Source organism: Nicotiana tabacum, chromosome 1 (assembly GCF_000715075.1).
Source record: "Nicotiana tabacum cultivar K326 chromosome 1, ASM71507v2, whole genome shotgun sequence".
Lineage (NCBI taxonomy): Eukaryota > Viridiplantae > Streptophyta > Magnoliopsida > Solanales > Solanaceae > Nicotiana > Nicotiana tabacum.
Genome location: NC_134080.1, coordinates 54,454,753 through 54,480,932, shown reverse-complemented (window position 1 = coordinate 54,480,932; position 26,180 = coordinate 54,454,753). Strand labels below are relative to the sequence as shown.

Genomic DNA, 26,180 nt, shown 5'->3' with positions numbered 1-26,180 from the left:
CCGGTGTGCCTATCATTCTGGAGTGGAAGGGCATGACACTGAGAGCTGTTGGACTTTGAAAAGGGTTGTTGAAAACCTCATAGAACAAAAGCGGATAGTGTTAAAGGACGAAAACATTCCTAATGTGACCAACAACCCGTTACCGGCTCACAACAATGGACCGATTATTGGGATGATCTACGAAGATAAAGAATTTGATCCTGTCTTGAAAGCCATCATTGCAATCGCCGACATTGAGAAAAAGCCCAAGACGTATGCAAAGCAAGAAAAGGGGGACAAGAAGAGTAAATCCCCCCCTCAAAACAAAGAAAAAGCAGTAGAAACCAAAACTGAGGTAGTACCCTCGAAAGATGCCGTCCTTTATGTCCCCCGAGGTCCAATGAAAGGACAAGTGACATTGAGCCCTCCAAGAAGGTTTGAGCTGAACAAAGGATCTAAAATGTATATGCCCAAAGGGACCCATACGGAACGGGGGCCAATAATTTCACCAAGGCTGAATGAGCCCGTGATTATTGGATGCGCACCGCAGAGGCCTATGACAGATCCTACTACCGTCCCGTGGAATTATAACAAGGCAGTAGTAACCTACAAAGGAAAAGAAATCCTGGGAGAAGTAAATGAAACTAACCCAACTGAGAAATACCTCAACCTAGAGGAGTTGAATGATTCTACAAAGAGGCGTTTCCCACTCAAGAAACCAGTTAGTGTCGAGGAAACGGAAGAGTTTTTCAGGAAAATGAAAACTGCGGACTACGAGATAATTGACCAACTCCGAAAGTCTCCCGCTCAGGTCTCGTTGTTGTCTCTATTAATGAATTCAACTGAGCATCAGAAAGTGTTGATCAAGACCCTCAACGAAGCTTACGTCCCAATTGAAACTACCGTGGAACAGCTAGAGAGGATGGCAGAAAGATTATTCATGATCAATCAGATTTCCTTCAGCAAAAATGATCTGCCCCCAGAAGGGGCCGCTCACAACAAGGCCCTCCACCTAACAGTTAAATGTGAAGGGTACTATGTGAAGAGGGTCATGCTGGATGGCGGGTCCGGAGTAGATATCTGTCCCCTTTCGACTCTGCAAAGAATGAAGATCGAGACAGGGAGAATCAGGCCCAACAACGTATGTGTTCGTGCCTTTGACGGCATCAAAAGGGACACCCTAGGCGAGATCGATTTGATTTTGACTATTGGACCTGTGGATTTTGAGGTGACCTTTCAGGTCCTAGACATGGATACTTCTTACAATTTCCTTTTCGGAAGGCCTTGGATTCATGCGGCGGAAGCCATACCTTCTACTCTCCACCAGATGGTAAAATTTGTATATGAAAATCAAGAGATTATAGTCCACGGAGAGGATGATCATTCAATTTATCGAGACCCGTCGGTTCCATGCCTCGAAGCTAAGGAGGGTAGTGAACACATAGTCTATCAAGTTTTCGAGGTTGTGGTCGCAGACCAATGCGAAGAAGGAAGCCCTTACCCTCAACCTTTTCTCTCAAAAGCGTCAGTTATGGTTGCCAAGGAAATGATCAGGCATGGTTATAAACCGGGGAAGGGACTCGGGGCATCATTGCAAGGTATCACCGAACCTATCACCTTACCTGCCGCCGAAAAGTTCTTCAGTGTTGGTTTTTACGCCGAAGAAGCTGACGTAATGTGGGCAAACCAACGGAAGAGCAATGGTTGGGTTTTATCTCAGCAAATTCCGCATCTTTACAGAACATTCGTCAGACCCAAGTACATTGAAGAAAGAGAGGATGAGACCTTCACGACCGAGGAAATTGAAGAAATCTGTGGGGTTATGAGGCAAATGCTGTATGAAACCCATATGGTTCAGCCGGGAGAAGGCTCGAGCACCGCTGAGGTGCTCTACATGGGGCCTGGTGCCAAATTGCAAAACTGGAAGGCTACTCCGTTTCCGATCAAGCGGGAATCCTGGTAGACCAGTCTTGACACCTTTTCCACATCACGAGTTATTTTGGGGTGTAACTCGAATGATTTCCTTTTAGTTTCCTGTCCTTAAATTCTGATGTAAACCCTATTATCTTCAAAATTCAATGAAATGAAATTAATATTTCATCTTTCATCTTATTTATTCTCTCTGATTTTTTTTTATTTCTTTGTTTTTTTTCTTTCAGTTCTAATATGCGGTTTTAAATAACATGACATGCTTGCGGACTTCATGTCCAGATCCAAACATGCAGTCTAGCTGCGAAATAATGAACCAAGAAATGGAATACGATGAAGAAGAGGCTTTTAAGGAAATAAATCGAGAATTGGAACACTTTGAGAACAAACCTAAGCCGAATCTGAATGACACCGAACCGGTTAATTTGGGAACTCCTGAGGAAATCTGAGAAACCAAAATAAGCATTCATACGGACGAGAAAACGCGAGACGTGATAATTCAACTCCTTTTTGAAGTTAAAGATGTGTTTGCTTGGTCATACGATGATATGCCAGGATTAGGTGTTGATCTAGTGGTTCATAAATTGCCAATTCACCCTGATTGTCCTCCAGTTCAACAAAAGCAAAGAAAGTTCAAAACTGATGTCAGTGACAAAATTAAAGAAGAGATCACCAAGCAGCTGAAAACGGGAGTAATTCGGGTAGTCCAGTACACCACGTGGTTGGCGAATATAGTTCCAGTTCCGAAAAAAGATGGGAAGACTCGGGTATGTGTGGATTATCGAGATTTGAACAGGGCGAGTCCCAAAGACAATTTCCCATTGCCCAACATCCACATCCTTGTTGATAATTGCGCCAAACATGAGATCCAGTCTTTCGTAGATTGTTACGCTGGATATCATCAGGTGTTTATGGATGAAGAAGATGCCGAGAAGACTGCTTTCACTACACCTTGGGGCACTTACTGTTATCGGGTTATGCCGTTTGGTCTGAAGAATGCTGGGGCAACTTACATGAGGGCCATGACTGCCATTTTTCATGATATGATGCATCAAGAAATAGAGGTGTATGTGGACGACGTGATAGTCAAATCCAGGACTCGGGACAATCATATCCAAGACTTGAGGAAATTCTTTGAGAGACTGAGAAAGTACGACTTGAAGCTGAACCCGGCTAAATGCGCCTTCGGAGTCTCATCAGGCAAGCTTTTGGGTTTCATAGTAAGCAGGAGAGGTATCGAGTTAGATCCAACAAAGATAAAATCTATCAGAGATCTACCTTCCCCAAGAACGAAGAAAGACGTGATGAGTCTGTTGGGAAGGTTAAACTATATCAGTCCATTCATTGCCCAGCTAACTAGCACGTGTGAGCCCATATTTAAGCTATTAAGGAAGGATGAAGCGATCAAATGGACGGTTGAGTGTCAAGAAGTTTTTGACAAGATCAAAGAATATCTTTTAAATCCCCCAGTTTTGGTCCCGCCAGAGTCCAAGAGACCCCTGTTCTTGTGTCTGACAGTCTTGGAAAATTCTTTCGGTTGCGTCCTCGGGCAACATAACATAACCGGAAAGAAGGAGCAGGCGATCTACTACTTGAGCAAGAAATTCACCGGCTACGAGGCCAAGTACACTCTACTGGAAAGAACGTGTTGTGCTTTGACGTGGGTTGCTCAAAAATTGAGATATTATCTCCAAGCTCACACTACTTACCTCATAAGCAGGCTGGATCCTTTGAAGTATATATTTCAGAAACCAATGCCTACTGGAAGACTGGCCAAGTGGCAAATCTTGCTTACTGAATTTGACATAGTCTATGTTACCCGCACGGCAATGAAAGCCCAAGCATTAGCAGATCATTTGGCCGAAAATCCGGTTGATGAGGAATACCAGCCATTGAGTACTTATTTTCCAGATGAAGAAATAAATACCATAGAAGTGGTCTCGGAAAACACTCACGTTTGGAAGATGTTCTTTGATGGGGCCGTAAACGCCAAAGGAGTAGGAATATGGGCAATCTTGATCTCACCTGCTGGTCAACATTATCCGGCTACAGCTAGGCTTCCTTTATTTTGCACGAACAATACAGCTGAATATGAAGCCTGTATCATGGGAATGAATATGGCGATCGATCAAGATGTTGGGGATTTGTTGATTATGGGAGATTTTGATTTGATTATCCGGCAGGCCCAGGGTGAATGGGAAACTCGAGATGTCAAGCTTATTCCTTACCGGCAACACGTAGAGGATCTCAGCAAGCGGTTCAGATCAGTAGAGTTCAGGTATATCCCGCGATGTCACAATGAATTAGCCGACGCACTTGCCACTTTAGCTTCAATGTTACCTTATCCAGGCAACGCCCACATCGATCCCTTGGAAATACAAATTAGGGAAAGGCATGGTTACTGCAATGCCGTCGAGGCAGGACCAAGTATCCAGCCATGGTACCAGGATGTTAAGAGGTTCTTGAAAACACAAGAATACCCCGAACATGCTACTGGAGATCAGAAGAGAACTATTAGGCGGCAGGCAAGTGGATTCTTTTTGAGCGGTGAGATATTGTATAAAAGAACCCCTGATCTCAGCTTATTAAGATGTGTTGACGCCAAAGAAGCAGGCAGAATCATGCATGAAGTACATGCAGGAGTGTGTGGACCTCATATGAACGGGTATGTTTTGGCAAAGAAAATCCTTCAGGATGAGTATTATTGGATAACTATGGAGAAAGATTGCTTCAGCTTCGTCCGAAAATGTCATCAGTGTCAGGTGCATGGAGATCTAATTCACGCGCCTCCCACAGAACTGCATCCCATGTCTGCACCTTGGCCATTTGCTGCCTGGGATATGGATGTCATTGGTCCGATTGAGCCCAAAGCTTCAAATGGTCACAGATTCATATTGATCGCTATCGACTACTTCACAAAATGGGTCGAGGTTGTCACTCTCAAATCGGTCACTAAGAAAGCCGTGGTGGATTTCGTACATTCAAATCTTATCTACCGTTTCGGTATTCCTGCAACTATAATCACAGATAATGCGGCAAACCTGAATAGTCATTTGATGGAGGATGTGTGCGAACAGTTCAAAATAACGCATAGGAATTCCACTCCTTATCGGCCCAAGGCTAACGGCGCTGTTGAAGCGGCGAACAAAAACATCAAGAAGATTTTGAGGAAGACAACCCAGAGTTCCAGACAATGGCATGAGCAGTTACCTTTCGCCCTGCTGGGATATCGCACTACAATACGCACATCAGTAGGGGCAACCCCATACTTGTTGGTTTACGGGACCGAGGCTGTGATACCGGCAGAGGTAGAAATCCCTTCTCTCCGGATCATTGTTGAAGCTGAAATTGAAGACAGTGAGTGGGTCAAAACCCGTTTGGAACAGTTAACGCTGATCGATGAAAAGCGAATGGCTGCGGTCTGTCACGGGCAGTTGTACCAACAAAGAATGGCCCGTGCTTACAACAAGAAAGTGCGACCCAGGAATTTTGAAGTAGGTCAACTGGTGTTAAGGCGCATTCTTCCACATCACCAGGAAGCGAAAGGAAAATTTGCTCCTAATTGGAAAGGTCCATACATCATCAGGAAGATATTTCCCAGGGGAGCATTATATCTAGGTGATATTGAAGGAAAAGATCTCGACACAGCCGTGAATGCGGATGCAGTAAAAAGATACTATGTCTGAACTTGCTCTGACGATGTTTTTGCACAATTGAGAGGACGAAGGCATTCATTACCGCTTCCCAAACACTCAAATCCTTTGCTAACCCTTTGAGCCGTTTACCTTTCTTTCATTACCCTCTTTGGAACCCGGAAGTGCTAGTAAAATAAAAAAATAAAAAATGAAAGTTGCCTGAACTACGTTTGACTTGATTCCGAAAGGATACGTAGGCAGTCTCTCTATGGGGTTCAGTCACACCAAAACAAAAATCCAGTTTTTCCCCAAAAGTTAAACTGGGGCAGACATTATAATAATTCGGCGATAATCCTGCCTGGACGGTTCCAAAGTTGTAATTCGATCCAAGTTCTTTTGACCCCAAACCTGTTGCAAGTCCTTCCGATCAATCGGCAAAAGTTTCTTCAAAATCAAAGGACGCAGTTGCTCGGATCTGACGCAGTCAGGATGAGAGAAATAAAATGAGAGAGTCTTATTGGTGAAAACCTACAGGCACCATAAGGCGATGGCGAGCAGAGAAATCAAAATGAGTGAGTCTTGTTAGTGAAAACTCATGACAAGCACTATAAGGCAACGGTAAGAAGAGAAATGAGAGAGGTCGGCTAGCGAAAACTCGCAAAGGGCGCTGTCGGCCGAAAAGAGGATTTCACCGCAGAAGGTTCTGGCAAGGTTCCCTAGTTTGGAAACATAGATCCGTTTGGTTCGTGAGAAAATGTAGGTTCGTGAGATTCGGGCATCCAGTCCAAAAGGCAGGTTATGTCAATTTAAAGCCAGCATGCACCTCAGATAAGTCTTTCTTTTCCCCGAAAAGGACGCTTCTCTTTTAAATTCATTTCCTCGCTCTTTGTTTACCTTTGTTTGGATTCCTTTTCGGTTTAACCCTAAGCCCCAAAACATGCTAGAAAGAAAAGGTGGCAGGACCGGTTTCACAAGGCTCTGTCTGGCAAGAGGTGGAGAACATACCCGGCCTCAGTGATGCGTCAGTCCAATCCCGACTGATCGTGACGTTTGATTACCTCAAAATCCCCAAGCAGAGTTGAGACGGAAGAAACAGAGCCTTACACGCGCAAATCATCGTGAAATCCTGAAATATTGAGTCTTATCGGTTTGAAAGGAGGTCGCCTTAGAAGCCAATCAATGGCGAATTTTCTCAACAGAAATGAGGCTTGGAACCAAGAAAAACAATGAAGGCCACAAAACCGACCACAATTTCAAACTAACAATTTTCCTTTGTTTGAAGTTGAAGCAGTTGCAATACAAAAAGAACTAAGCAGGAAGCAGGTACAACCCTGCGAGAGGCAAGTGCAGCCAAAAGGAAATGCGCAAGGATTAGAAATAGCTATGCTGCAATAATCAACCCAAAAGGGAAGTCTCCTCCCGATTCTTTCCTACATTTTTTTTCCTAACCCGATGATTTCCCCGGCATAACCCGAGGACTCTCTCCCTTTTCCGGCATAACCCGATGACTTCTCCGGCATAACCCGATGACTCTTTCCCTTTTCCGGCATAACCCAATGATTTCCCCGGCATAACCCGAGGACTCTCTCCCTTTTCCGGCATAACCCGATGACTTCCCCGGCATAACCCGAGGACTCTCTCCCTTTTCCGTCATAACCCAATGATTTCCCCGTCATAACCCGAGGACTCTCTCCCTTTACCCGAGGACTCTCTCCCTTTTCCTGCATAACTCGATGACTTCCCGGCATAACCCGAGGACTCTCTCCCTTTTCCGGCATAACCCGATGACTTCCCCGGCATAACTCGAGGACTCTTTCCCTTTTTCGGCATAACCCAATAATTTCCCTGGCATAACCCGAGGACTCTCTCCCTTTTCCGGCATAACCCGATGACTTCCCCGGCATAACCCGAGGACTTTTTCCCTTTTCCGGCATAACCCGATGACTTCCCCGACATAACCCGATGATTTCCCCGGCATAACCTGAGGACTCTCTCCCTTTTCCGGCATAACCCGATGACTTTCCCGGTATAATCCGAGGACTTTCTCCCTTTTCCGGCATAACCCGATGACTTCCCCGGCCTAACCCGAGGACTCTCTCCCTTTTCCGGCATAACCCGATGACTTCCCCGGCAAAACCCGAGGACTCTTTCCCTTTTTCGGCATAACCCGATGATTTCCCCGGCATAACCCGAGGACTTTCTCCCTTTTCCAGCATAACCCGATGACTTCCCCGGCATAACCCGAGGACTTTTTCCCTTTTCCGGCATAACCCGATGACTTCCCTAGCATAACCCGAGGACTCTCTCCCTTTTCCGGCATAACCCGATGACTTCCCCGGCATAACCTGATGACTCTTTTCCTTTTCCGGCATAACCCGATGACTTCCCCAGCATAACCCGTGGACCTCCCTGGCATAACCCAGGGACCTCTTTCCCTTTTCGGCATAACCCGAGGACCTCTTTCCCTTTCCGGCATAACCTGAGGACTCTCTCCCTTTTCCGGCATAACCCGATTACTTCCCCGGCATAACCTGAGGACTCTTTCCCTTTCCCGGCATAACCCGTGGACTCTTTCCCTTTTCCGGCATAACCCGATGATTTCCACGGCAAAACCCGAGGACTCTCTCCCTTTTTCCAGCATAACCCGAAGACTCTTTCCCTTTCCCGGCATAACCCGTGGACCTCCCTGGCATAACCCAGGGACCTCTTTCCCTTTCCGGCATAACCCGAGGACTCTTTCCCTTTTTCCGGCATAACCCGATGACTTCCCCGGCATAACCCGATGACTCCCCCTGCATAACCCGATAAGTCTCCCGGCATAACCTGATGAATCTTCCCGGCATAACCCGTGGACCTTTTCCGGCATAACCCGATGAATCTTCCCGGCATAACCCGATGAATCTTCCCGGCATAACCCGTGGACCCTTTCCAGCATAACCTGGCAATCCTCCCAATTTAGGGCTCCGATCCCTAAGTTGAGCAAGTTTCCATTTAGCCAGCATTAGAGCTCCACTCCCTGAACTGAGCGTTCTCCTGTTAGCCAGCATTAGGGCCCCAATCCCTAAACTGAGCATTTTCCTGTTAAGCCAGCATTAGGGCTCCAACCCCTGAACTGAGCATTTTTCCTGTTAGCCAGCATTAGGGTTCCAACCCCTGAACTGAGCGTTTTTCCATTTAGCTAGCATTAGGGCTCCAATCCCTGAACTGAGCGTTTTTTCATTTAGCCAGCATTGGGACTCCAATCCCTGAACTGAGCGTTTTTTCATTTAGCCAGCATTAGGGCTCCAATCCCTGAGTTGCGCATTTTTACCTTTTGCAACATTAGGGCTCCATTCCCTGAGTTGCGTGTTAGACAAGAGTTTTCCAATCCCCTCATTCAATTTTGTAAATTTCCATGACAATTAACCCACGAAAGTTTCCTAGTAAAACTGGGGCAGAAAATTTTGTTTGGTTTGTTTTAGCAGGTCTGACCTCGAGGCACATGGATTAGGACGACCTACGGGATGAGTTTCGATCCAGAATAAAGAAAAGAAGAAAGAACAAAAGAAGATGTTCCCAAATATTGGAACAAACAAAGGGCAGGTCGCTTCAAAATTTGATCAAATTCCCGAGCTCCGCCAATCCCGTTTCATTCAATATTGCAGAAATGAACAAGCGCCTACAATTTGCGAGCATCAAGATTCGGATCGAAGTCCACAAGCAGAATCAGCTAAGACCCAAGATCGAGTTGCAAAAGAATTATAGATAGGAATCTTGTAATTAGCGGTTGAACAGGCATAAGTAGTTAGTTCGGTTTCAATTTCCTTTGGTTGTAATAAGGGGGTCAGTAAAGCGGTAGTGGCAACAGCAACAATAGTAACAACAAGCATTGCAATCCCATGGTAGTCCCAGCTACCGAAATTTCCCGAACTACATTGACCTGATTCCTGTTTAGCCCAGGATATATAGGAAACCTTTGAAGCAAAGGTTCGGTCAAATGCTTTCAAGAAATGTTTCATACGGAGTACCCGACGAGCGAAAATCGTTCATACCCGCTCACTTTATCTTTGCACGAAAACTCTTTGTGTTTTCGGGCAAAGAGGGGCAGCTGTGAGCACGTAATTTTTGCTTCACGGAAATTACTCCAAAAGAAATCAAAAAAATAAAACAAATGGTTTTGTTGTACAATTTTTTGAATTTTACGTGGCACTTTTGGCAGTTAGCTGTAGTTTTGTCTGTGATTTGTTTGGTTTTGTCAAAACAAAATACAATAATATATGTTTAATATGAGTGATAGTTGTTGTTTGAATATTAATTAATATTTGTGTGATTTTTGTATTTTTTGATTTTACATTTTTTAGTTAGGAATTTCATTTAAATCAAAATTAAAAGAAGAAAAAAGAAATGAGTTTAAAATCAGAATTGGGCCACTAAATTGGACCCAAAATCAGGCCCAAAAACATTGCCTTTGCCTGGTTCAGTTTGGTTGGCCTCAGGGGCACCCAAACGACGTCGTTCTAATCATATTTGATATGGGCTGTTGATCTCAGAATGATCAACGACCAAGATCACATATCCATACCCATTGTTTAAACCCGACCCGTTCAACCCCGGACCAACCCAACCCTCTTCAGTTGGAACGACACCGTTCCTCATTAGTTAAAAGATCCTGGCCCTCAATCTCACTTCATCCAACGGCCAGGATCTAATTACTCACTAACTATATAAGCCCAAAACCTTACCCCACGCCCCCATCCGAACACCCCCCTCCCTTTCTTCGTCTCCCTCACCAGACCCAAACCCCACGAAACCCTAGCCGCCTTAGTCCCCTCCCGTTTGAAACCCGGCGGCATCAACGCCGCCGGCCACCATTTTAACACCCTAAGACCACTCAACCACCCTGAATCCAAATCCACCAACCGTTTAGTTCGAATCAATCCCTAGGTTCTCGAATCTTCATTTGAAGATTCGAGCAAAACCTCGATCTACACCGACCTACCCCAGATTCACACTAGACACTCCCCTGACCTCCCTCGTGACCAAACCAAGCTTGGTTTGGTCCGAATCTACCCACAAATACCAAAATCCCAAATCCGCCCTAGGAATCCTAGAAGTCATGAGTCCGAGTTTTTGTCCGTTTGAACGAGAAGATTAGGGTCTAATGGGACTTAATCGAAGTGTTCTCAACTGAGAACACTTCGATTAAAGTCTGTTCAACCCCAAAAGAAGTTTTGATTCGAAATCTGAGACATGGTCTTCTGATTTTTTCAAACCTTTAAGGTATTTCTGCTTTTCTTTTCCTTATCAGTTCATTTTGTTGTTTTGTTATAGTTAAATGTCTGTTCATATGTCCAAATGTTTAGTTGATTTATTTTGAATTTTTGTGTCGACTGTTCTGCCCATCTTGCCCGGACCCTTTATTTGGTCAAATCCCTTTTGCTATTCATTGACGAGTGTATGTGTTTGACAGTGTAATCGATTGAAATGAAGTTCGATCGATTAATTAGTTCCCAGGGTCATTTCTTGTTTTGACAGTGCAATCTGAACCCCATGTTCAATACTGTTCAATTCTGATCATTAGCTATTGATTGTATGTGTTGTAATTCGCATAGTCGATTCAACGTATGTCGTCAATTAGTTTCAGCTTGGGATGACAGTAATCTGACTCATGCTTTTTAATTTTACTAAGCCATTGTTTGAGTTAGCTAAGAATTGATTTTAACTGCTCATGGTCTGATTAGTTGAACCAAGAGTCATTTAAGGATTGGGTTATAGCTGCAGTTCAGGGTTGAGTCTGAATTGATGGCATGTGCACTCTTGGGCAGCATGTGCATTATAGTTTCTTTATTGAATTAGAGCAAATTTGACAGCATGTGCTGCCAGGGCATATTCAGGCTGCCCATATTTGCTAATTAGAATAAGGGACAGGCCACTTTAGCAGTAAAGAAAGGGTCTGTCAGGGGAATCTCATGGGGAATACTTTTATTTTAATCTTTTGAGTGGAAAAGCAGGAGGAGAACATGAGAGGGGGTTCAGTTTGTTAAACAGGCTGTTTGAATGGGCTGATAGAGGCTATAAAAACAGAAGGGTTTCCATTAGTTCAAGGGGGGAGGACATCAATCAGACAGTGGAGAGTTCAGAAAGAGAGAAGAGAGAAAAACCGAAAAGAAAAAGGGGTTTGGGACCAAAAGAGATTTGAGAACAAAAGAAGAAGCTGAAAATTCTACCTTGGTTCACTTTTTCTGTTTGAAACCAGCATCAACTGCTTTGTTCTATTCGAAACTTGGGTTTCTTTCCTTTGAGTGTCTGAAAATCAGAAACTGTGTTCTATTATTGTGTCCGATTCATTTATTACCTGTTGATTAACATTGGAGTTTCCTGGGTCTCAACAGGGGCTTTGTTGAGTCTTTTACTTGGACATTGGGTACTGTTTCATTGAGCTACTGCTAGTTTATTCTGTCTGGGGGTGCCACTGCTGCTGCATTTGTTGTTTGTTGCTGCTATCCTTTGCTACTGCTGCTGACTTCTCTACCTTCTTCTTCTTCTTTGCATTTCAGCATCCAGGTACACCTTTTGAATCTCACACTGATGTAACAGTAACAATGAGTATGAAATGAAAGACGCGAAGAATTTTTCAGTCATTTGGTGCTGTACCTATAGTCTTATAAAGTGTTAGTAGATTTGTGCAAATCTTTAGGTTGTAACTCAATAGGAAAATACAACAGGTAGTTTCGTATCTAATTGAAAACTTAGTTTGTTTAATTATTGTGATTTACAATAGTTTAGCTTGTTTAGTTGTACGTATGATGCAATTATGTAATTCGTGGAATGCACTAGTAGTTGGTATATCGATAATTAGACTTCATTTTTAGTTATATTCTGTATGTATAAGGTAGATTGCTACTAACCTGGACAAACGCAATATAGCTTTTAATCATTTAATTTAACTCTGTCACGTCCGGATTCCATTAGGCAGTTTCGAATCCAATTAGTAGCATCTTCTAATAAGTAGTTGATTCCATTAATCAAGCCCAAATAAGTTAGTTTAAATTCGAACTTGAAGAACATTTAGTGTAAGTTTAGCATTTTTATTAATCTTGCATGCAATTTCCATTAGCAAATTAACAGCATGTTCACCCATGAAATAAGGTACGAAACAATTCCCGCCTCATAAACAACTAATCAGATAATCAAACAAGAATCCGGAGTTGGCCAAGCATGCAATTCAATTAGAATGTATTTTCTTTCTTCCATTTCTTAGAGACGAACATAATAAAGATGTAGTCATTGTAGGTTTACCCGTTTCATAAAATGAGACGAGCCTCGCCAAATGAGATGCACAAACTGCGGGGCCCTCATAAATGTATATATTAAATACTTAGAATCCGGGATGGGTCATTTAGCGAATTTCATGACCCTCCTCAAAAATAATAACGTGATAGTCTCTTTAGGCGCGTTTAAATAATATTATTTTCTTAAATTCGGGTGCGCATTTATGTGACCCAAATCCAAATTTCAATGGAGTCGGAGTGTATTAACAACCACGGGTGCATTGATTGTGACGTGGTTCGAGATACATTTCCACGACGTTGCAGTTCCATAAAAAATAATAATAATAAAAGCGGTCTAAACTTAATGAAAGCACATAAGTCATAACATGTATTAAAATCAGATATTTAGCCATTATAACAATTTAAGCGACCATGCTAGAACCACGGGATTCGGGGGTGCCTAATACCTTCCCTCGGGTCAACAGAATTCCTTACTTAGAATTTCTGGTTCGCAGACTTCATTTGGAAAGTCGAATATTTCCCTCGATTTGGGATTCAAGATAAACCGGTGACTTGGGACACCAAAAGCCAAACCTTTCCCAAGTGGCGACTTTGAATTAAATAAATAATCCCATTTCGAATATAGTCGCTTAAATTGGAAAAACTCCCCTCGCAGATTTAACCCTTCGGGGCGGGCGCGCAAAAAGGAGGTGTGACAGTCCTGAAGTTAAGTTCAAAAGTTAAGGATATGAGCAGAAAGGTATTTTCATCCGAGCAATTAAAGTTTATTAACGCAGTGGCTAAAGACTAAAAATATTTTAAACAATAACTTAAAAGTAAATACACGTGTTATTAGTGGCTAACCGTGCACTTCCCCCTCTTTTAGCTGGAGTGATAACTATTTTTGGTCAAACTACAAGGTTATGAATCAACTAAGTTGGTTGTCCTTTTATATCCATACTAGTCAATATGTCCGCGTGGTATCATAAAAAAAATATTTGATCTTATTGTTAATTTGGTTGAGATATGAGAGATAAATTTTGTGTAAATGCGTGCAAATACGTATATTCACTTTGGCTCCACGACTCTTTATGTCAACAATTTTCAAATTTATTTCATACAAATCATAAAAGTAGAAAAATGACTATTGACTATCACTAATCATGCACTTCAGTAATCCCTACAACATAACATACGTGGTCTCTGGAATTCTTTCCACCCAACATGATGTGAAGGCAACTCTATGTTCATAGATTTTGATATATATGCAATAATCTTATAAAGGCTTGAACTGAAGCCACTGTGAACTTCGAAGCCTGCAAAAAAAATAAATCTAATTCAATTATCCCAAATCATCAACTCAAACTAAATAAAGCACTCATCGAAGCAAAGTTCATATCACCTGTAATCTGCTTGATAAACGAAACGAATGACCAATAGACAACTTCAAAGGAAACGAAAGAAGAAAAGAAGAGGACAAATAATTAACATATGAAGTCACTCGATAACTTGCGGTTGTATCATGTGTTTAACGAAATTAACTTCTCCATACGCTTTTAAAATTCTAAATTGGCCTGGCTATCAAGACTCGCTTGAAAATATTTTTGCCTTGCCGGAAATTTTTCTTGAAAAAAATTGTTAGTTATGGAAGGAAATAATAGAAAGAAAATTAACATAATTAACTTCTCCCTACCATTAATTTTTAATTTTATTGTTAGTTGTACGATAAAAAATCATTCCATCTCATAACCTAATATAAACCATAGAGTAATGTGCAAAGGATAAACTTGTCTTTAATATTGTAGCCATTAAATGCAACTCGAGAAACCATAACAAGATTTCAAACATCCTGCCTCTTTCTAACCTAGTATAGAGGGAAACATATTCACATCTTATCTGATTCTGCTGGAATGCAAAAAGTAAAATTTATTCATTTTGCTTGCAGAAGAAAATGCTAATTCTATTCTACCTTATTTATTCCTTCATCCAAAATTGTTCAGCAAAAGCATCTATAAGACCGTAGGAGCATTTTGGACAGCGGGAAGTAGCCATAAATACTTAGTCTAAGTCTGTCTTGAACTTATCTTTGTTCATCCAATCCTAAAACTAGACGATCCACATCATTCAATTTGCAGTTGTTGTTAAGTGTTAACAAATAATCCATGATTTCTTCATCATAAATCAAGATTGTTTTTCGTTAGAGAAACTATAAGTTCCTCTTCAGAATCAAACAATTGTTGGACTATAAGTCATGGCTATTTGCATACACTATAATATTTACCATGACTAATCATAAACTCATTTGACTGTTATTATCATGCCCAACGGGTCCATTTGAGCTAAACTATCAGATTTATCTTCCTTTTCTGCAGAATTCTTCATTATTTTATATTAATAATTTTTCCTTGTTCTTCTTCACATGGATCCACTTTTACAAAAATACTTTTACATATACCTAACATCTAAGAGGTTAGTAATGAATCACAAAATTTGAAAATATTTCATGCTTCTTTTCTAAAGAGATAACCTTTCACCCTATGAAGAAAATAGTGGTTATCAGCTTGAATTATGGACTAATAATGAGTAAATCTTATATCCATGTACTAATATAAGAAATTAATTTAAAGTTCGCAAATAATTATGAACTATAAAATGCATGTAGTCGATTAGAGAAACATTCAAAATGAATTTTGATGATGCATGGAGGTAACTTTTGTAGGGAGTGGAATGTTGAAGTTTGGCAAAATGCCAAAGTCCCACATCGGTTAGGAGAAGAGTTGGGGGGATTTTTCCCTCTATAAAAGAAGGCCTAATATTTAGGATTTAGACACACCTCTCATTTGCCTTCTTTTCTTCTTAAGGCATTTGTATCTTCTCTCTTTAGTATTATTTCACTTGTATTTTTGGAGTGGAATAAAATATTGGCTGTGTCTGAGGAGTAGACAAAATTAGCCGAACCTCGTAAATTCTGGTGTTCCCTTTATTGTTGCTTTATTGTCTTATTTATTATTTGGTGGCTGTCATAATTTTTGGTATAGTAGTTGTGACTTATTCACACTATATACATTTGGCTTCCGCAACAATTGGTATCAGAGCCAAGGTACTGTCTAAGTATGCTCTGTGGTTGCAACATAGTCTGATCTTCCACATCAGAAAAGATTTATCTTGGTAACTGAGTCAAGGTTCTGTCTGAGTATGCTCTGTGGTTGCAGCTTAGTCTGATCTTCTACATCAGAAAGGAAATAATCTTGATTTGTGTCGTTAACTATTAAATAATATTTGTGTCAAATATGGGAGACAATAAACAAGAAGAATCTACATCAAGTGTCAACAATACGTCATCATTGACATCTTCGCTTATGACAAGAATTGTGTCAAATGCGAAATTTACGGTAGAAATTTTTGACGGGTCTGGGCATTTTGGGATGTGGCAAGGCGAGGTTCTAGATGTCCTTTTTCAACAAGAGCTAGATCTTGCCATTGAAGAAAAGAGACCAGATGTTATTGGAGAAGAAGATTGGAAAATTCTCAACCGTGTTGCTTGCGGTACCATTCGATCCTACCTTGCTAGAGAGCAGAAATATCCATACACAAAGGAAACTTCTGCAAGTAAATTATGGAAAGCACTGGAGGATAAATTTTTGAAGAAAAACAGTCAAAATAAATTGTACATGAAGAAGAGACTGTTTCACTTCACCTATGTTCCTGGTACCACGATGAATGAACATATCACCAGTTTCAATAAGTTGGTCACAGATTTGCAAAATATGGATAAAACTTATGATGATGGTGACTTGGCCTTGATGTTGTTGGCGTCACTTCCTGATGAGTACGAGCACCTTGAAACTACTCTACTCCATGGAAATGACGAAGTTTCTCTCAGAGAAGTTTGTTCGTCTTTGTATAGCTATGAACAAAGAAAGCGAGAAAAACAGAAGGGCGGAGAAGGAGAAACACTATTTGTGAGGGATCGTCCTCAAAATCAAACGAGGACAAAGAAGGGAAGATCCAAGTCAAGATCCAGACCCAGCAAAGATGAATGTGCCTTTTGTCAAGAAAAATGGCACTGGAAGAAAGACTGTCCGAAGTTGAAAAATAAGGCCAAACATAACAATGGAAAGGCCATTATGGATTCAAATGTAGCTGAATGTGATGATTCAGACTTCTCATTAGTTACAACAGAGTCATCAACATTATCAGACATATGGTTGATGGACTCGGCTTGTAGCTATCATATGTGTCCCAACAGGGACTGGTTTGTGGAATTTCAAGAAGGAGAATATGGAGTCATCCACACAGCGGATAACAACCCTCTTACCTCATATGGCATTGGTTCAATACGATTAAAAAACCATGATGGAATGATCAGAACATTAACAGATGTTCGATTTGTACCGAATTTGAAGAAGAATCTCATCTCTGTGGGAGCCCTAGAATCAAAAGGGTTCAAAATCATTGCAGAAAATGGAGTGATGAAAGTATGCTCCGGTGCACTAGTGGTAATGAAGGCTAATCGGAAGAATAATAATATGTACCGCTATCGTGGCAGTACAGTTATTGGGACAGCGACAGTGACATCCAGTGACGACAAAGAGGTAGAAGCAACCAAGCTATGACACATGCGCTTGGGACATGCTGGAGGAAAATCCTTGAAAACTCTATCAGATCAAGGATTGTTAAAAGGAGTAAAGGCTTGCAACTTGGATTTTTGTGAGCATTGTGTCAAAGTGAAATAGACAAGGGTTAAATTTGGTACAGCGATCCATAATACTAAAGGCATTTTGGATTATGTACACTCTGATGTTTGGGTTCCTTCCAAAACACCTTCATTGGGTGGGAAGCACTATTTTGTAACCTTTGTTGATGATTTTTCCCGAAGAGTGTGGGTGTATACAATGAAAAGCAAAGATGAAGTGCTGGGAATTTTTCTCAAATGGAAGACGATGGTGGAGAATCAAACAGGCAGGAGGATCAAGTGTATTCGCACAGACAATGGAGGTGAATACAAAAATGATCATTTCAATAAGGTCTGTGAAAATGATGGCATCGTCCGACACTTCACTGTTAGACATACACCACAATAGAATGGAGTGGCAGAACGTATGAACCGGACCTTGCTGGAGAAGGTACGGTGTATGTTGTCCAATGCTGGCTTGGGCAAAGAATTTTGGGCTGAGGCAATTACATATGCATGCCACCTCATTAATCGTCTACCATCTGCTGCTATTGATGGCAAGACACCATTTGAAAAATGGTATGGAAAGCCTGCTGTAGATTATGACTCTTTGCACGTGTTTGGCTCAACTGCATATTATCATGTGACAGAGTCAAAATTGGATACAGGGGCAAAGAAGGCTATTTTTATGGGAATTACTTCCGGAGTCAAAGGATATCGCTTATGGTGTCCTATGACAAAGAAAGTAATATTCAGCAGGGATGTTACCTTTGATGAATCTGCTATGGTAAATAAGGTAACAGAAGATACCAAACAAAATGAAGGTGCTTCTAAACAAGTGGAGTTTGAGGGAAAATTTATTTTTCCTACACAAGAAGCAGAGGAGGAAACAAATGAAGATTACCCTCTGGAAGGAGAGCCAGTAGAGGAGATTCCAACTCAGGAACCTCAACAACAACTTGAATCAATAGCAACTAGCAGGCCAAAAAGAACAATAACAAAACATGTTCGTCTCATAGAGACGGTTGCTTGTGCAACCTCAATTGTAGCTGATGATGTTCCTACTACTTATAAAGACGTAGTCCAAAGTTCAGAAGAAGATAAGTGGAGGATTTCCATGAATGATAAAATACAGTCCCTTCATCAGAATCATACATGGAGATTGGCCAATCTCCTGAAGGGAAAGAAAACAATTGGGTGCAAATGGGTATTTGCAAAGAAGGAAGGATTTCCTAACCAAGTAGATGCTCACTACAAAGCAAGATTGGTGGCCAAAGGATATGCTCAAAAGGAGGGAATTGATTACAATGAAGTGTTTTCTCCAGTTGTAAAACATTCCTCCATTAGAATTATGTTGGCTTTGGTAGCACAATTGGATTTGGAACTAGTTCAGATGGATGTAAAAACTGCGTTTTTACATGGAAACTTGGAGGAGGAAATCTACATGACTCATCCAGAAGGATTCAAAGTTGCTGGAAAAGAAAATATGGTGTGCAAACTTGAAAAATCGTTGTACGGATTGAAACAATCTTCTAGACAATGGTACAAGCGATTTGACAAGTTTATGTTGCGGCAAGGGTACAAGAGAAGCAAATACGATCATTGTGTGTATTTGCGCAAGCTTAAAGATGGTTCCTTTGTATATCTTCTCCTATATGTTGATAGCTTCCAAGAATTCAGAAGAAATTGATAAGTTGAAGATTCAACTGAAGAAGGAGTTCGAGATGAAGGATCTGGGTGAGGTAAAGAAAATTCTTGGCATGGAGATAATAAGAGATAGACGTTCAAAGAAACTCTGTTTATCTCAGAAAGAATATTTGAAGAGAGTACTACAACGTTTTGGCATAGATGACAAGACTAAGCCAGTTAGTACTCCACTTGCTCCCCATTTTAAGCTGAGTACTACTATGTCGCCAAAGGATGAAGCTGAACGAGAGTATATGTCAAAGGTACCATACGCAAATGCTGTTGGTAGCTTGATGTATGCAATGGTCTGTACGAGACCTGACATTTCACAAGCTGTTGGAGTTATTAGCAGATATATGCATAATCCAGGAAAGGAGCATTGGCAAGCTGTGAAGTGGATTCTACGGTATATTCATAATACTGTAGATGTTGGGTTAGTTTTTGAGCAGAAAGACAATCAGTCTGTAGTTGGATATTGTGATTCAGATTTTGCGGGTGATCTGGACAAACGAAGATCAACTACTGGTTATGTGTTTACTTTTGCAAAGGCACCAGTTAGTTGGAAGTCTACTTTGCAGTCAACAGTTGCTTTGTCTACAACAGAGGCAGAGTATATGGCTATTACAGAGGCTGTGAAGGAGGCAATTTGGCTTCAAGGATTGCTAAAGGAGCTTGGTGTTGAACAAAAAGGTATCACAATTTTTTGTGATAGTCAAAGTGCTATTCAATTAGCGAAGAACCAAGTTTATCATGCAAGGACGAAGCACATTGATGTTCGGTATCATTTTGTACGAGAAATCATTTATTTTAGTAATCCCGCCAAATTATCTAAAAGCAAAAATTGCTCAAAGTACTTGATACTAAGAAGAGTGCTGACTATACAAGATATAGAAACTAACATCAGAACACAATAAGGACATTAAGAAGAGGTCCATCTAAAACAAAGCAAGTAGTGATGGTATTTAAGATGAGGAAATGGATGTACAATTCATTTCTTTTTAATCATCACAGCTCAGAAGAGCACATGATTATCAGTGTTGATGGTGTATAATTCATGAATAGCAAGAAATACCCAAAGACCAGATATGTCAATAATGTGTAGCACATACAAGTAAGATGTTATTTTTGATTCCTTATAAATTATGCAAACTAAATGTTCCTTCTCAATGTTCATTCTAAACATTCCTTCTAAATTTTATAAACTATATGGTGCTCATCCATTGCAAATTCAGGCACTTTCAATGGTCAATATATAGGTAATATAATAATCTTTAGAATATTGATGACAAAACTTAACAATATAAGATCTTCCAATATGATCGAAATAAAAAAACATACTTTTACCAACGAAGTTGAATTTGTTGGCGTTCCCCTTAAACGGCAGAGGCAGATCCCAAGAGCTTTAGTTGCATACTTGTAGCGACCAATTTCCAGCATCCAAAAAGTTAAAATCTGGAAGAGAACGATTAGGAATCACCACAACATACTTTTGTCATTGAAGTTGTGAAAGAACTTAGAGAACTCCAAAAAAATGGTCACTTAGTCATTTACAAAATTGACCAAAACCAAAAAGATTAACTAAATCATTCATAAAAATCACCAAAATAGAGGGCAAAGGATTACAATGGGAAAAAAGAACTAAGAAATATCTCAACGCGATTAACTCTGCAGAATGCTGTGATTTCTACACGGAAATTACTTTCCACGTTGGGGGTTGTTTGTTGTATTCGTCGGGAGATCACACCTTCCACGCAGGTAATCGTCGATTAGATGCATTTTTCAGCAGTTAGGAACTATAGTTTTGAACGAACAACGGAAGAAGACATGAAAGGCGTTAGTATACAAAGCTTGAATTCTCAATTGAAGGGAAACGAAACGGTTCGGTTTCTAGAATAAGTGAAACGTTGCACTTTTGTGACTTTTAGGTTTTGTTGGTTAATGAGGTAAAAGAAGAAAATCTAAAAATTGGAGGAAAAAGATAAATGGAAATTCTGTGCAATGAGATGTGCCACGTCAGACGTATAAGTCCCTGTTTTATATAGATTACTTCAAACTTTGACGTTTCAAACCAAGTTAGACCCACATTAAATTATGTCGCTCACTCAAGTTATCCAATATTGGATCTTCAAGTGTGAGTTGTCTAAATCTGAACTAATTTTGACACCTCTATTGTATGCATCATAAGCAAACACGAGGGAAAAAGCAGAGTATTCAAAAACCCATCTTCAACATTCAACAACCTCATATTTACATTTTTTATGAGAATTGTCCTTAGTATGCTCTACATGAATAAATGCAAGAAAACAATGAACAAAGATGTGATGTGATTAGGTACAAGAAGGTGAAATTATATATACAACGAGGCATAGCATCTAATAAATTAGTCATGAACAAAATGAATACTTATACTATTTAATCAAATATAAGAAAAACTTCTGCAAGTTAAGATTTAAAGATGATAAGAATGCAATCGCTTGTTAATGAATTGCGAAAGTGGCATATAATTTAAAAAACGGAAAATGGTCAAATATATCCTCGTACTATGAGAAAATATTTAAATATACGCTTCGTACTATGAAAAAATATTTAAATATACGAAAGATATATTTAAACATTTTCTCATAGAACAAGGCTATATTTAGCCTTTGCCGTTTAAAGAAATTGTCTTCAGACTTCGATAAGAATTAAGGAAGTGGCCATTTATGAGGAGGAAATGATCAATACAGTGCGTTACAAAATGTTTTATATGGTTAGAAATATTCCAATACCTTTTTTTAATCAATTCCATATCTTCAACTTATTTCAAATCCTCCCTTCTTAACCAATATTTTTCACAAAGAAATTCTATTCCAAAACTACCCCTAGTTATAAGACAGAGAGCACTGTTCTCGGGTAATCTTTCTATTTAGACGGGAGAACCAAATTTTGTTCTGAAATAATAGAGATAGAACGTAATAAAACATTAACGTTGTCTTACATTAGGTGACAGGAAAATGATAAACTCAACTATAATATATAAGACTCAAATGATTCCAAAGTGATACACAGATGGCTCTGTCCCCCTGGAAAGTTTCCTCCTTTGCTTTCAAGCACATTGTCAAGTACTTATTGCTTGGGTTTTAATGGCTACCTTATTAGGCTTATCTGAAGAAGAAGCAAATAGTTAGGTTAATTCATTAGCCCTTAAATTTTGATAATCACTTGGGAAAAATAAATAAATTAAAAAGCTAAAAATTTGCTTGAAGAGCTAAAAAGATTGACCAATTGTAAAAAGAAATCATTCTTACTTGAAATCTCTTTCTCTCTCTCTCGCTCTCAGTGCACGAGTTAACATACGCTGGTGCGGCTGCCATGGGAAGAGAGCGAGGTCGTGGGCGAGGAAGACCCAAAAAACCACCCATAATTGCTTTCGGGAGCTTAGTAAGTACTATAACACAGGCTGGAAAACTGAATCCACCACAGGAACAAGCTATGACGACGCCGAAAATGCACGGGATGACGATGAGTTCAATGAAAATCGGATCAACATCGAGGGCCACTGGGGTAAGTAAGAAACTAAATCCCAGTGATTCTCCATCAATTAATTAGAAGGTACAACCAAACAAGGAGTACTCTACTGTGAAAACCAATGGAACAGTACTTGTAGCTAGCCCTAATTTGGAGATTAGTACCAGTAATAATAGAAACAAGGGGAGAGCAGGACAATATGAGCAAAATTGATACACTTGGACATAACATAGACCTGGTTGAGAGTGAGGAAACCCAAGTACCCATTAATGAAACAGGCAAAGCTACTGCCGGAGGCCCCAAGCCTTGGACAAGCTTGTTTCAACAAAATAGGGCAGCAACACATGGAATGACAGTCAGATATATTCCACCAAAAATAGTGGATGGGCAAACAGTGGTGCAACTGGAATCACATGATGCTGCAGAAGAGGAAGAGTAATGGAGATGTGCTATGATCACAATCCTGGGTATAATGCAATGAAAAGATATGTAGCTCGACACTGGCTGGACATTGTAGCACCAGATTTATTCCTGCATAATGAAGGGTACTATGTTATTAAGTTTCAGTCGATGGTTGATATGTATAAAATATTCTATGATGGTCCTTACACCATCAGCAACAGGCCAATCGTCCTGCAACCATGGACACCTGATTTTGATCTGAGTAAGGAATTCCTTATAGGAATACCACAGTGGGCCTAAGCTCCCAATGAACTGTTGGGGGAGCGAATCTTTAATTAAGATTGCTAGTGCAATTGGGAAGCCATTATTTGCTGATGAATGTACCACCAAGAAAACAGGGATCTCATATGCGAGGATGTTAATAGATACTAATGTAACCAAGACCTTATCAACAGAAGTCACTATGATGGATCCAAGAGGTAAGCAATTTCAGCAAAAAATGGTGTATGAGTGGAAACCATTCGCCAATGACAAATACCAGAGAAGCCAGACTTGCAAAGAAGTAAAGATAAAGAAGTGGTTAGTCCAGAACTAAACTTGATAAATTTTCCTATGCTATCACCTTTTACAAGCAGAAATAAAATAGTGGCTTCAAAAAGGGGTCATAGTGTAAGTCAGTCCCTACCTCTAGATAAAGGAGGGGACAATCATAATATACAGTGACTTGATTATTTTGGAATGTCAGGGGTGTGAATAAATGGTACAAGCAGAAGGAGCTAGAAAATTAGTTGAAAATAAATAATATAAAGCTAGCCGGTATTGTTGAGACTGGAGGTAAAGAGCATAATGTAAGTAGAATAAGTAGTCATATTGCCACTGGCTAGGATACATTGAGAATAGCCATGCCTTTAATGGAAGAATTTGTTTTTTTTTGGATTCTAATTATTATACAGTCACCTTGATTGGAGCAGAAGCACAAATACTTCACTGTTCAGTTAAGGGGGTTGCAGGGGGTATTGATTATTACTTGACAATAGTATATGGTTATAGTACTATTGAACAAAGGAAACTCCTATGGCATAACCTGACTGAGGCAGCTCAAGGAATTTCTAAACCATGGCTGATAGCTGGCGATTTTAACTCAATCTTGTACACACAAGATAGACTACATGGTTGCACAATCAACATAGCAGAGATCAGAGATTATACTATTTGTATACAAGCACGGGGACTTACTGAACTGGCATGGGAAGGAGAGTACTATACTTGGTCCAACAAGCAACTTCGATCAGATAGGATATGGAGTAGAATAGATAGGGTATTTGGGAATTATGAATGGATGATGACATGGGGCATATATGTACTACTTCTGGCATGCCTTACATTTCTGATCACCCCACCATGACCTTAAAACTAACTCTACAATAGAGAAATGGGAAAGCACCCTTTAAGTTTTTTAATGTGTGGGCAGACCATGCAGACTTCCTGAGCATTGTGCAACAAAGTTGGGGTAAAAAATTAAGTCACAGGAAAATGAACAACATATGGCTAAAGCTGAAATCTCTTAGGCCACTACTCAGGAAGCTAAATACTCAAGAGTTCAAATATATCAAGTAGAAGATTGAAAAAGCCAGGGTAGACCTTATTACTATACAAGGAGGAATCCATACACAATGCACAGATGATCTACTAATAGAAGAAAGGAATCTTATACAAAATCTGGAGAAATGGGACCTGTTGGAGGAAGGTGCTTTAAAGTAGAAGGCCAGAGCAAAGTGGATCAAACTAGGTAATTCTTACTCCAAGTATTTTGCAACAGTGATCAAGGAAAGACAACATAAAAATCAAATATTAGAGTTAACTTCTCTTATAAGAGATAAGCTAAATGATCCTGAAGTCATCAAAGAGAAAATTAAACTTTTATAAAGGATTGATGGGATCAACTGCCCATAGTGTACTAGCAATTGACAAGGAGATAGTGAAAAAAGGCCCTACCTAATCACAATAATAGAGAGTCTTATTTTGTAGGAATGTCACTGAGAATGAGATTTAAAAGGGTTTATGCTCCATTGGTGATGATAAATCCTGTGGTGTTGATGGATTTACTACCTACTTCTTCAAGAAAGCATGGAATGTCATTAAGAAGGAAGTCACTGAAGTTGTTACAGAATTCTTTACTACATGAAGTATCTACAGAGCTATAAAAGGTACAGACCAATTTTATGTACCCAAGACTGCCAAGTGTAAGACAATTAACGAATTCAGACCAATTTTATGTTGCACCGTTCTATATAAGCTTATCACCAAGATCCTAGCTTCAAGACTCCAAGCTGTCAATCTACACTATTATCAGTGATTCATAGGCTGGGTTTATACTAGGTAGAAAGATTGAAGATAATATCATCCTAGCACATGAATTCATTAAAGCTTACTCCAGAAAACATACCTCTCCTAGATGCATTATCAAGATAGATCTCTAGAAGGCTTATGATTCTATTGAGTGGCCTTATTTGTCACAGGTTATGGAGGAGCTAGGAATTCCTTAGCTATTCACCTCATAGGTCACGGAATGCATACAGACTGTCAATTATTCTATTGTAATTAATGGTAAACATTCAAGGCCTTTCAATGCTGCTAAGGGTCTGAGATAGGGTGACCTAATGTCACTCTTCCTATTTGTAGTGGTTATGAGATATCTGAGCAGGAGTTTGCAAGATCTCAAGGCCAGTAAAGAGTACAAATACTATCCTAGATATTCTAAATTAGGGATAACACAGTTGTGTTTTGATGACTTATTGCTCTTTGCTAGAGGTAATGTAGTATCAGTGAATGTAATATACCAAAAATTCATGTAGTTCACTAAAGTATCTGTCTTGCAAGAAAATCAGAAGAAAAGTGCAGTGTATTTTGGAAGAGTCACAATAGCAGAACAACAAAAGATACATCTTCATCTGGGATTTATTGCTGGAGAACTTCCTTTCAAATATCTTGGGGTTCCTTTGTCTACAAAGTAGGTGAGTATCATGCAGTGACAACCTCTAATAGACAAAATGACAGCAAGAATCTCTTCATGGACTGCAAGAAAACTATCCTATATTGGTAGAGTTCAATTAGTTC

General features: G+C 40.0%; 1 long non-coding RNA gene across 1 annotated transcript; it reads right to left on the bottom strand.

Annotated features, from left to right (window-relative positions):
• Positions 1–13,825: 13,825 nt before the first annotated feature.
• Positions 13,826–21,112, bottom strand: LOC142179872 (uncharacterized). The gene is made up of 3 exons (XR_012708309.1): positions 20,778–21,112; positions 20,493–20,606; positions 13,826–14,109 (listed from the first exon to the last, which is right to left on the bottom strand). It is a non-coding gene; the product is annotated as an uncharacterized LOC142179872 (long non-coding RNA).
• Positions 21,113–26,180: the final 5,068 nt, after the last annotated feature.